Genomic DNA, 9,921 nt, shown 5'->3' with positions numbered 1-9,921 from the left:
TTTTGCCTCATTTTCTCCTTCTCTTACCTCCAAGTTTTTGTGAACTACCTAGCGCCCTCTAGCGACCCCCTTGGGGGACAAAAACTTGCACGCAAAAACACCTGCTCTAGACCACATGGTGGAACAACAATACAGTAGCTATCATTGTTAAAAATCACATAGGGTGGTAAAAGGGAATTTGACTTTTTCCTTGGCGTGTTAAAGGTGGATATATGAGAAGCTGTGAAAGTTATGTTTTTTATAAACATATCTTTGTGCCTGGGACACCCCCTTACAATCTGTGGGATATGAGTTCACAAGGGTTTAACAAGTTTTGTTGGAGCATCACTTTGTAGCTTTTTGATCTTAGATACAAAAAGTAACCAAGTCTTGTAAAACAGTCCCTCAAGTGATTGTCCACTCAGCTACTCATTCAGTAACATTGTAACCTCAATGACTTAGCACTAAAGCTGCTGATGGGTGGTTACAAATGGGCAGTTCATTCTTCCTTTTCCACTACGTTGCTGCCACATTCAAACTCCCAACCCTCCACTAGCTGTAATTTATGTAAATGGTGATAAAAAAAAAACAAAGGCGTAGGAGAAAAAAAAAAGTGAAAATGCCTGTCACTGCGGCCTACAAGGAAGCAAGAGAGAGAGAGAATTGAATAGGACGACCCCTGCAGGGTCAAGTTATTTAACCCCTGAGTTCTCCAGTGCTGATGCAAGAGTTCTCTGTCTCAGAAGATATCTCGCATCTCAATATTTTAGACATGCACAGGGGTAAATAAAAAGGGAATCACACATTCTGGACTTTAAGACACCGCTCAGACAGTTTAGCTGTAAAAGATTCACATAAACACAGAAAGTTTGTTTCTTTGGGTCACTTAGAGAGCTCATGTCTTTAGCTGTTTAATGAGCAAGTTAGGCCCAAATTCCCCTTCCCCCTTTCTTTATGTGAATGGAGTTGGCAGTGATGAGGCACCACTTTGCCAGGAAGACATTGTTGTAAAAAACCATGACACCTGATCCCAGCTTTCAGCATCCTCCAGCCCCCTCTGTACTAATGAAACGATTTTGCCAAAACATCTCTCCTCTCCATTTCAAAGTACAGCAGCACACAGAGCCTGCACACAGTTCTTTAAAACACGGGAGCTGATGTGTCTGAAGAGCTGCTGGCACGTTGCGCCGTGATGCAATAAGCTGCAACTGGCGTCAAGAAAGAAAGCTCATTTTTCACCCAGTAGCCTTCATTATCCCTTCAAAATTCAAGGGATAATAGAGTGGCGTGGTCGGGAGATAGAATAAAATGAGTCTCTAAATTAATGTGATTCAGAATTAGAGTCCAATATGAGCCGGAATTTGATCACAGATCCCATGTGGCAGAGGACCAGAGGGAAAAAGATTAATTTTACGGGCTTGTTTCCCCCTCCTCTTCGATCTCAACCTCTCTACTGCCTTCAAATTAAATAAGACCTCAATGGCTCCTCTACAGAGCATGGTAATTAGTCCTCTTCATGAGACATGAAAAAAAGAGGGGGTCCCTTTAAAGGGTCAAACCAGAAGAACCATTCAGCATGCACACTGTCATTTATCACCAAAAGGGGTTGCTCTCATGAAAAGTGGATGAAAGGCTGATGGGAGTCCCTACTGGGTTGCTCAGGCCCCGCTGAGCTGCCCGGACGCTGGAAAATGTAAACGGCAAAAAGGAGAAGAGGATTTAGGCACTCCAGGATGGAGGAGTTCAACTCATCTCGGCTATGCGTTTGATTCGACTTCTCCCAGGAAGTTAGGATTTACAGCCATATAGGTCCACATTTTCCACAAGTACAGAAAGGCAATAAAGAGGCCCCACATTACCATTAACCCTGATAAAGTGTGTGAATCAAGATATTCTTCTATGGGATGTATTATTAAAAGGGCTATAAGTTTGAAATCAATTAGACACGCGCCAAGTGGGTCAAACAAACTGGATGTGACATCAAATCCCAACTTGAGTTGATAAAACAAAAGTTTTACCATTGAGGCATTTCTCACTATTTATTTATCTTGTAGGTGAATCACAGCAAGAAAATTAGAAGCCGTCCTCCTTCCTCTCCTTTGCTAAAGGTTGTGACAGCGTCAGAGAGCAGGGATGCTGTTTGCTGGCTGTCAGAAACAGAGAGCAGAGGATAATAGGCTGTGATCTCTCACCCTGCTTCCTGGCTCTGTTTGTAAGTTGTGTGTACACGGCTTATTTGGGATGCAGCATCTGCCACAGGCCCAGGGAAACCAGAGACCTTTAAGACACAGACAGCCTTTATCCAGAAGAGCCTCATTGGTGGGGGGGGGGGGTAGACAGAACTTTTGACCCTAACCTGACTGTCAAAGTGAAGAGATGTCATTTTGACTTGTCAGTGGCATGATGCACAGACTATGTGTACAAAGAAACAACAACACCATCAGAGTAAAAACTCAAACTTTCCCAGAGACATCATGTGTGAGCTACAAATTCTACAAGGTTCATTTGTAGCTATTTGGAAGTTTGGAAGTTTTTCATTGCATCAAACATTCTTCCTTAAGCTAATTCTTCCAGGAATACATTCTTAACGTGCTCCAAAGTTGAACATTTGAATGTCTTAGATTTCATGGTATCTGGAGAACTCCATCTGCTGAAGAATATCACAAGACACCATCAAAACCTAGAGAAGCTACTTAGGGGAGCTTGTGGAATTGCAGCTTTAGCAATACCCTCTTCATAATCAGGCTTTCCTGGTTGAAAAATGTACCCATTGAAGGGTATTTGCATTGGAAGTTGTTATTGTCAATGCTTGACAGCCTCCCATTTCAGGCTCCTGTGTATCCCAGTGTTCATGGGAAAAACAGCTTAAGATGTGTCAATGCATGCCTGGTGTTAAGGAGCAGGTGTATGTCTCTCTCCTGTGTATTGCAGGAGGGTCTGTAGGTCTATATGTGTGTGGGGTGGGGGGGCTGCTGTGGGATGTCCTCATTCAGACTCCTAACTAACGAGTCCCTCAGGCCCAGACTGCAACCAGCAGTGCAGCAGGCTAACAGCATTACCATGACAAAGGTCTGTGGTCGGATGCAGTATGAAAAAGGCATGGCAGGGATAAAAGACACCCCCTTATTTCACACATTCTCATTTGGGGTCCGAAAAAAAAAAACTCTACGAAGTTTTCAAGCTTTTGTGACACGAGACATGCCTGTGCATCACACTTGTCAGTCCTCAGGGAGACGCAAACAAAACCTAACGTGAAAAAGAATAGTCAACTTAAGGGAATGACTTAATGTTTTCTTAAACCCTCTTCCAGAGGAGGCAATGAGTAAGTTTCTTCAAAGGTCACACAGGTTCAAACACAGATCGTATTTTGTCCCTTGGCTCTTTCAAGCCACACAATCAATTAATGGCTCAAACATCCAGTCAGGACAAATGGACACATTCACTTGAATGGACCATATAACTAAATCAACCGAAACCAATTTTTACTATAACAATAAAAAACTTCAAACACTCTTGATCCTTTTGTGTAATTGATTCACAGCTCACTGAGGAAGGTGCAGTCAGTCATCACCAAGGATAATCCAATAAATGATTACTTCAACATGTTGCTGCACCTCTGTTAGAGATAGAGTAGCTTCCATTTAGTGTTATAAATGAGCTAATAAGCTCAATGCAAATGTATTTTATATCCAAAGGCTGAATTCATTATTTCAGAGTCAATGCACAGTTAAACCACACAATATAATATGATACAAATTATTCAGTGAACTATTTGAGAAAATGTGCTGATTTAATTGCCATAATCCAAATGTTATAATAAGGCAAACCTGCTGTTGAGAAAAAGGTTATGGCATTAGCTGGTTTAGACCTGATGGGAGTAGCATAAATGCAAAAAATGCTAGAGCTAAAGTTAGCTTATTAGCAAACCTGCTGAACAGTCATGACCAAACAGCCACACAATGTGATGCTATTTCTGTCTTCTTTTTGCCATTCAGAGATTTGGCCAGCAACTCAGTTTGTGGCCCCAGCTTCAACTGACAGATATTTGAATAGATGTTTGCACAATTGGTTGTATAACAAAATCTACAGTTGGTGTTCAATAAATGCCTCAATAGTCTGATCAGAGAGCTCTTACCATAAAGATCCAGCTCTTCTTTTTTCTGCCCCCTTGCCTCTTCCTCCCATCTGAGTCTAATGTCTTTTCAGAGTGTGCGCTCATGTGTGCAGGGGGCCTCCAGTGCCAAGCACTTCTGTGGCCTGGCTGTCCAGGCCAGGCACAATGGAGCCTGATCCCCCATCCCCTCTGTCCCCCTGTGGCCTAAAGAAGTCTCTCTGCAGGAGTGGAGGAGGACCACCTCAGTATCCTTCTGAGTATGTCTGACTTTGAAAAAAATCCAGTCTCTATCCTCTTCTTCTTTTTTGGTAATGCTCAATTAACTGAAGTGTTAGCATGCTGACTAGCATCATGTATTGGATCATTTATTGTCTCTTGTTTTCTTTATCATAACATAACCCTAACCCTAACACAAACCATCCCATAAACATAATAGGATGGTGCAATTACAGGATGCTTCATGGGGCATTTGAATGGGAGAAACAAATGAATTACTATGGATAATAAATCCCAAAAAAGGAAAACAGTAAACTCAATCTAAAGTCAAACATGAGTCTGCATCCTTTTTTGGGTTTAATGAAGTTGAAAACAACTGACTGGTTTAATTTTGAGTCAAACTAGAGTTCAACCAACATTTGGCTGTGAACGTCCCTCCCGATTGCCCCAAATTTTAACCATTTTCAATTTAAATCCTTGTATGTTCTTGTTTCTTCAGTTGGAAGTTGTTGTTTTTAAAATCCTTTTGTTTTTTGTTTTTTTTAGCTTTGCCGGTGATGTAGCTCTGGAGATAACAATGTTAAATAGATTTGTTGGTTGGTCCACTATTTTTCAGACAGGATATCAACAACTTTTGTATGGCTTACCATGAAATATGGGGCAAATGAATAATCCTTAGAGGATGAAGTCTGCTGATTATCGAGATTTTTTTTTTTTAAGCAGCACCCTGTGATGATTTAAAGCGCATTTAATCCAGTGTTTAGGTCAAAAGGTTGCCAAACGTTTTCTGGAGATGTTTATGCTCTGCACAGGATGGACTTTTCTTTGAGCTACATTTTCAAAAATTACATTTACCAATAAAGGAAGGGCATTCCCATCAGCCTCAGCAGGTGAACTGGGAGTGTAAAGCCAACACTATATCAGCGTGTTAACCTTAGTTTAATAAAAATGTTTGCATGCTAACATTTAGCTTCCAGCTCAGCTATGTCTGAGAGCAGAGTCACTAACTCTGCTGTAGAGTTCTGTTACTTGATGATATTGCTCCCAGTGTGATGAAAACATAAAGGCCACACAAGGTTCACAAGGTTCTTTCTAATCTTCAGAATAACCAGACTTGACACATTTACACAATGAGAGATAGTGAGCGAGAGCAAATTTGAGAGAGAGAGAGAGCGATAGAGAGCGAGAGTGTATAAGGCATGGCAGTTGGATTTAATTTCATGTGAAGTTTGAAAATATGTCTAAAAGAAAGTCTAAAAGGTAAATGGACTTGAGCTTGTAGAGCACTTTTCTAGTCTTTTGAATACTCAAAGTGCTTTTACACTGCAGGTCACACCTACACATTCACACGCCGGTGGCAGAGGCTGCTTTGTTAAGTGTCAATCATTATTAGCTAATCCATTCATACACATTCACATGCTGCCAACGAAGCAGCAGGAGCTAAGTGGGATTAAGTGTCTTGCCCAAAGAGGATGGACAAGCTGCAGGAGCTGGGGATCGAACCCCCAACCTTCCAGTTGAGAGACTCAACCACTGAGGCACAGCCGCACTGTCCTTCGTATAACCGTTATTAAGATAGAAAATAAAGTAAAAGAAATACATAAAGCACTTTTTCAACTGAATCTGATGATTTAGATTTAAATTTGTCAAAATTATATTTTTTGACTTGACATTTATTTGTGGGACAAAAACTCCCTCAGGAGGAGGATTCTGCGAAATACATTTAATGTAACTTTTCAATGTCAACATGTCATGTGGTGGATGATAGAGGGATGATGATGATGACGATGATGAAAAATCAGACAGAGAATAAACTAAACAAACCCCGGGGTCCAGAGGAGGCAACCTCATCTCCATACTCTTCAGCCACTGTCTCAGTGCCCTGATTTGACCTCTGAATTCACACTGCCATTGACTTAGGTCTTCCTCATCCCTCCTAAAACAGAGAGAAGTATTTTAGATTGCATTTTGGAATATCTTCATTATATATTTATTGATAATGACATTTTGACTTGTCCTGCTATACTGTAGTTCTATACAATTTTGTAGTCTTCTTTGCTTCATATGTTAATATAAAACACTGTATGGCTGGATCTTTGGTTACAGGAAGGAGAAAATAGAGAGGACAGACACAATAGCAAAACCATGACCTTAACCACAGCAGAAAGAAGTTACAACAGAGCTGTCAGGGAACATTACTCTTATCAAATATAAAGTAACCAGGGCTTTGGAAAACATCTCATTAGGGAGGCACTTGCACTTTTTTTTTCTCTCTCTCTCTCCCTCTCTCTCTCTCTGCTGAGCTGGAACATCAGTCTTCTTGTTTCAGTATGTTTCAATCAGATGTGCTCTCTTCACTAATCAAAGTGTCTTTGTACTGTGAGTAAATGCAGACGAACCGGTCTACAGAACTGACACAGTTGACTAACTGTGGTCACACAGGATGACTGTTGGTGGTCACTTTCAGTTAAGCAAGTCTTACTTCCATTGCCAAATTTGTGTTAATTAAAATAAAGTTCCAACATATCTTCATTTTTAATGACCAATTACTGTTAACTTTGGACAAACTCATAATTTTGTATTTCCTGGAGGTTTGACTCTCAGAAAGATAGATTTTCTAAATTAAATAAGATAACTCTTAAGGTGTAGTTTTGTTGTTTTTTTCTTTGGAAACATACCCATATCTCTGATCCACTGATGTTGGTGATGATCCAAATACAGCATTTTCTTTATCCTGCATAAGAACATTGAAAAAAAAAAACAGACAAAATACTTGCACCAATTCTTATATATTGCTTACTTACAGTAAAGCCTTTGCAGCTGCTTGAGCTGGTACTGTGCATTCAACAGTTCATTATATGTCTACAGGCTTTGATGAACCTCTCTTCTCTGTGTTCTTACCTCCCTGCCTCCAGCTTCTGGTGCAGGAAGAGCTGGCAGAGAGAGGCTCAGGTCAGAGTAGTCAAGGGAGCTGAGTGAAGAATTCTGGGAGGTGAATGCCCCGTTTCTTCTGTTGGCAGGCTCCTCCATCAAAACCAGTGGCTAGTGTTGGCATAGAGATCAAGAAAGTGTTTACATCTGGTTTGACTGACCTAGAAGGTAAATCCACATGCATTACCAAAAATATGCAATGGGGAGGTGATTTTTAATGATGTTCTTTCGGCAGTATTGGGGTTTTTTTAAATCATGATCGGAACAGCTTTCTTTGACAAAGCCAAATTTTAAAGGGGAGATAGTAAAGGTCCTCGTCTATGTAGGAAGTAATGCAACATCATCGGGCTTTAAAAGAACAATTATTGACTTAATACTCTGACTTCTAGATAATCATTATAGGAAACATAGAACTCAGTGTGTCAGGCAGGTGTTTGGACCGTGTAGCTGTTTCACCTGATTCTGTTGCTTCTTTTTGGGGAGAGTGTAGGTTATGCTAACACTGCCCTCCTGTGGTCAACTTGTGCCCTTACTAGCATAAAAATACGACAATGTATCACTCTTTGCATGCATTTTTCTGTGAAGCTGTAAAGAAACAGTATTTGAAAATGCTATCACTGGTGTATTGTTTGGCTCATAAAATATTTAACCTTTAACTTTTTAACCTAGGAGCAAGACACAAGGCTATTACTTTTCCTTGAATCTTTTCTTTACTGTATATTCATATTTAGAAATAATTGCTCCATCATTGTTGTGCTCCAAGGGCGGGGCACTATCTAGTTTTTAAGATATATCGATTTATATTTTCAAACAAGTCCCTATTGTTTATGTTGCATTAAAATATTGTTAAGTGTCACCTATTTTAGTTCATCTTTGTCATTTTTCATGTCCATGTGGACATTGTGCAGCCGACTGTTAATGAAACACATTTAGCGTTTGGACCATGTGGATTTATCTTAGAACTTACTTTGTTTTTATTATTTCTTTAAAGAAGAAAATATTGATAAATATATTGAGTATCGTAATTCAGCTAAACAATATCGAGATATGAGTTTTGGTCCATAAAGCCCAGCCCTAGCTCCAACATTGGTTTGCTTTAATAAGAAGCTATAGGAAAATGGGCATTATTTAAAGTGCAACAAGCTCTGTCTAATTTGCTCTATTTTGATGTCCACACCCTCGGGTGGGACTCCATGATTTTGGTATATTACACCCAAACCTGCTTTTTGGACAGCATCTGATGATGGTGTGTTCCAAAATGTTGTGTTATTTTATGCAAATAGCAAATAAATAAGTATATCTTTGGGAGCCAGAGTGTTGCGACTTGCGAGTCTTTGTGCATCATAACTAGTGATGTTTTTCACGACTCAGCACCTAAATAAGTGCATGTGTTAGCTGACTTTTTCTGACCCATTAAGTGAAGTGCCATAGTTTAAAATGTTCTCTTAATTCCAATGTAATTTGGAGCTGACGCTATAAAAATACAAATTGATTGATTGATTGATTGAATTTCAGAAAGCAGGTCTTTTTACATTTAATTTAGGTTGCATTTATATTGTTATATGAACGACAAGAAAGTCTCTTTAGAGCATATTTATTTACAACATAGTGTTATTTTCAGAAAGTCATCAGAATCCACTCACCACATCATTCAAAGCAATATCGGTCTCATAAGCAAAGCGGACCAGTTAGTTTGTGAACTTCTATATGTCAAATTCAAAATCAGCACAGTGATATCTGCAGTTTCTTGTGTTATTTTACACTAACATATTTCCCCAGTATCCTTTATAAATGTAAAACATGCATAGCAAATAAAAAAACAAATTGAAGACATTTACAGAAGTAAAACATTTGAGAGATACATAACAGAAACACTTGTAGTGGGAAATATAGCTGTAGGCTAAAAAGGCTTCAATGCAAAAGAAATATGTGACAAAATTTCAACTGAAATGAGCAAATGAACAAAAAGAAAACATACATTCACGCAATGTTGTGCTGTATCAAATAGTTTAAATACCAAATGTATCTTATTAGCACTTTGGTTGCTTTAAATTTACAGAGAGAAAATACAAAAATATACTCAGTGGACTCAGGTTCAGTTTTATGAAGACATGCTGTTCTATTACAACATACTACTGTAATCCCAATTAAATTAAAATGACTGATGCTGTGTGTATGCTTTCTGAGTCTTCTCTAAAAAAAAGTCAGGATATAACAGCATAAACAGCACGATTAGCATGCAAAAAAAATAAATATGAAAATAACTTCAAGAATGAGAGGTGTTCCTAAAAAGTATCCCAAGATGGCGTCAGGTTGACTCAGCCTCAGTTTTCTTCAAATATGATGTGCAATGGAAGAAAGGACAAGGCAGATCTAGGAACAAAAGAAAATAACTATGATTTCAAATGAAATGAAAAATGAACCAAGCCATGCAGCAAAAAAAAAAAAAACAATTATTCACATTTATAATGTTAATGTTTATCTTTTTGACTTTATACTCTACCTGTCTAACTGGATGAGGGTGACATGGACTCCCTAAACCATCCAAATTGAAGGGATTGTTTTCTCCAACCAGCTGAGGATCTGTGTGTATCATATTGAGGGACTGAGGCAGCTGTAAAACAAAGAAACAGAATAAAGAGCTCTCAATATGCAGTAATGAATATTTTCAATAAAAAGGT

General features: G+C 39.0%; 1 protein-coding gene across 6 annotated transcripts in view; it reads right to left on the bottom strand.

Moving 5' to 3' along the window:
- Nucleotides 1-8,818: 8,818 nt before the first annotated feature.
- plecb (plectin b) overlaps nt 8,819-9,921 on the bottom strand; it is a 68,278-nt gene continuing 67,175 nt past the window's right edge. For all 6 annotated transcript variants that reach the window (XM_065957554.1, XM_065957556.1, XM_065957557.1 and 3 more), the window contains 2 exons: nt 9,744-9,854; nt 8,819-9,613 (listed from right to left, as the gene is read on the bottom strand). The gene's annotated coding sequence lies outside the window, so the exon portion shown is untranslated. The remainder of the gene's footprint in view (nt 9,614-9,743; nt 9,855-9,921) is intronic.

The sequence above is a fragment of the Labrus bergylta genome, chromosome 8, assembly GCF_963930695.1.
Source record: "Labrus bergylta chromosome 8, fLabBer1.1, whole genome shotgun sequence".
Classification (NCBI taxonomy): domain Eukaryota; kingdom Metazoa; phylum Chordata; class Actinopteri; order Labriformes; family Labridae; genus Labrus; species Labrus bergylta.
This window is presented reverse-complemented; position numbering and strand designations above follow the sequence as displayed.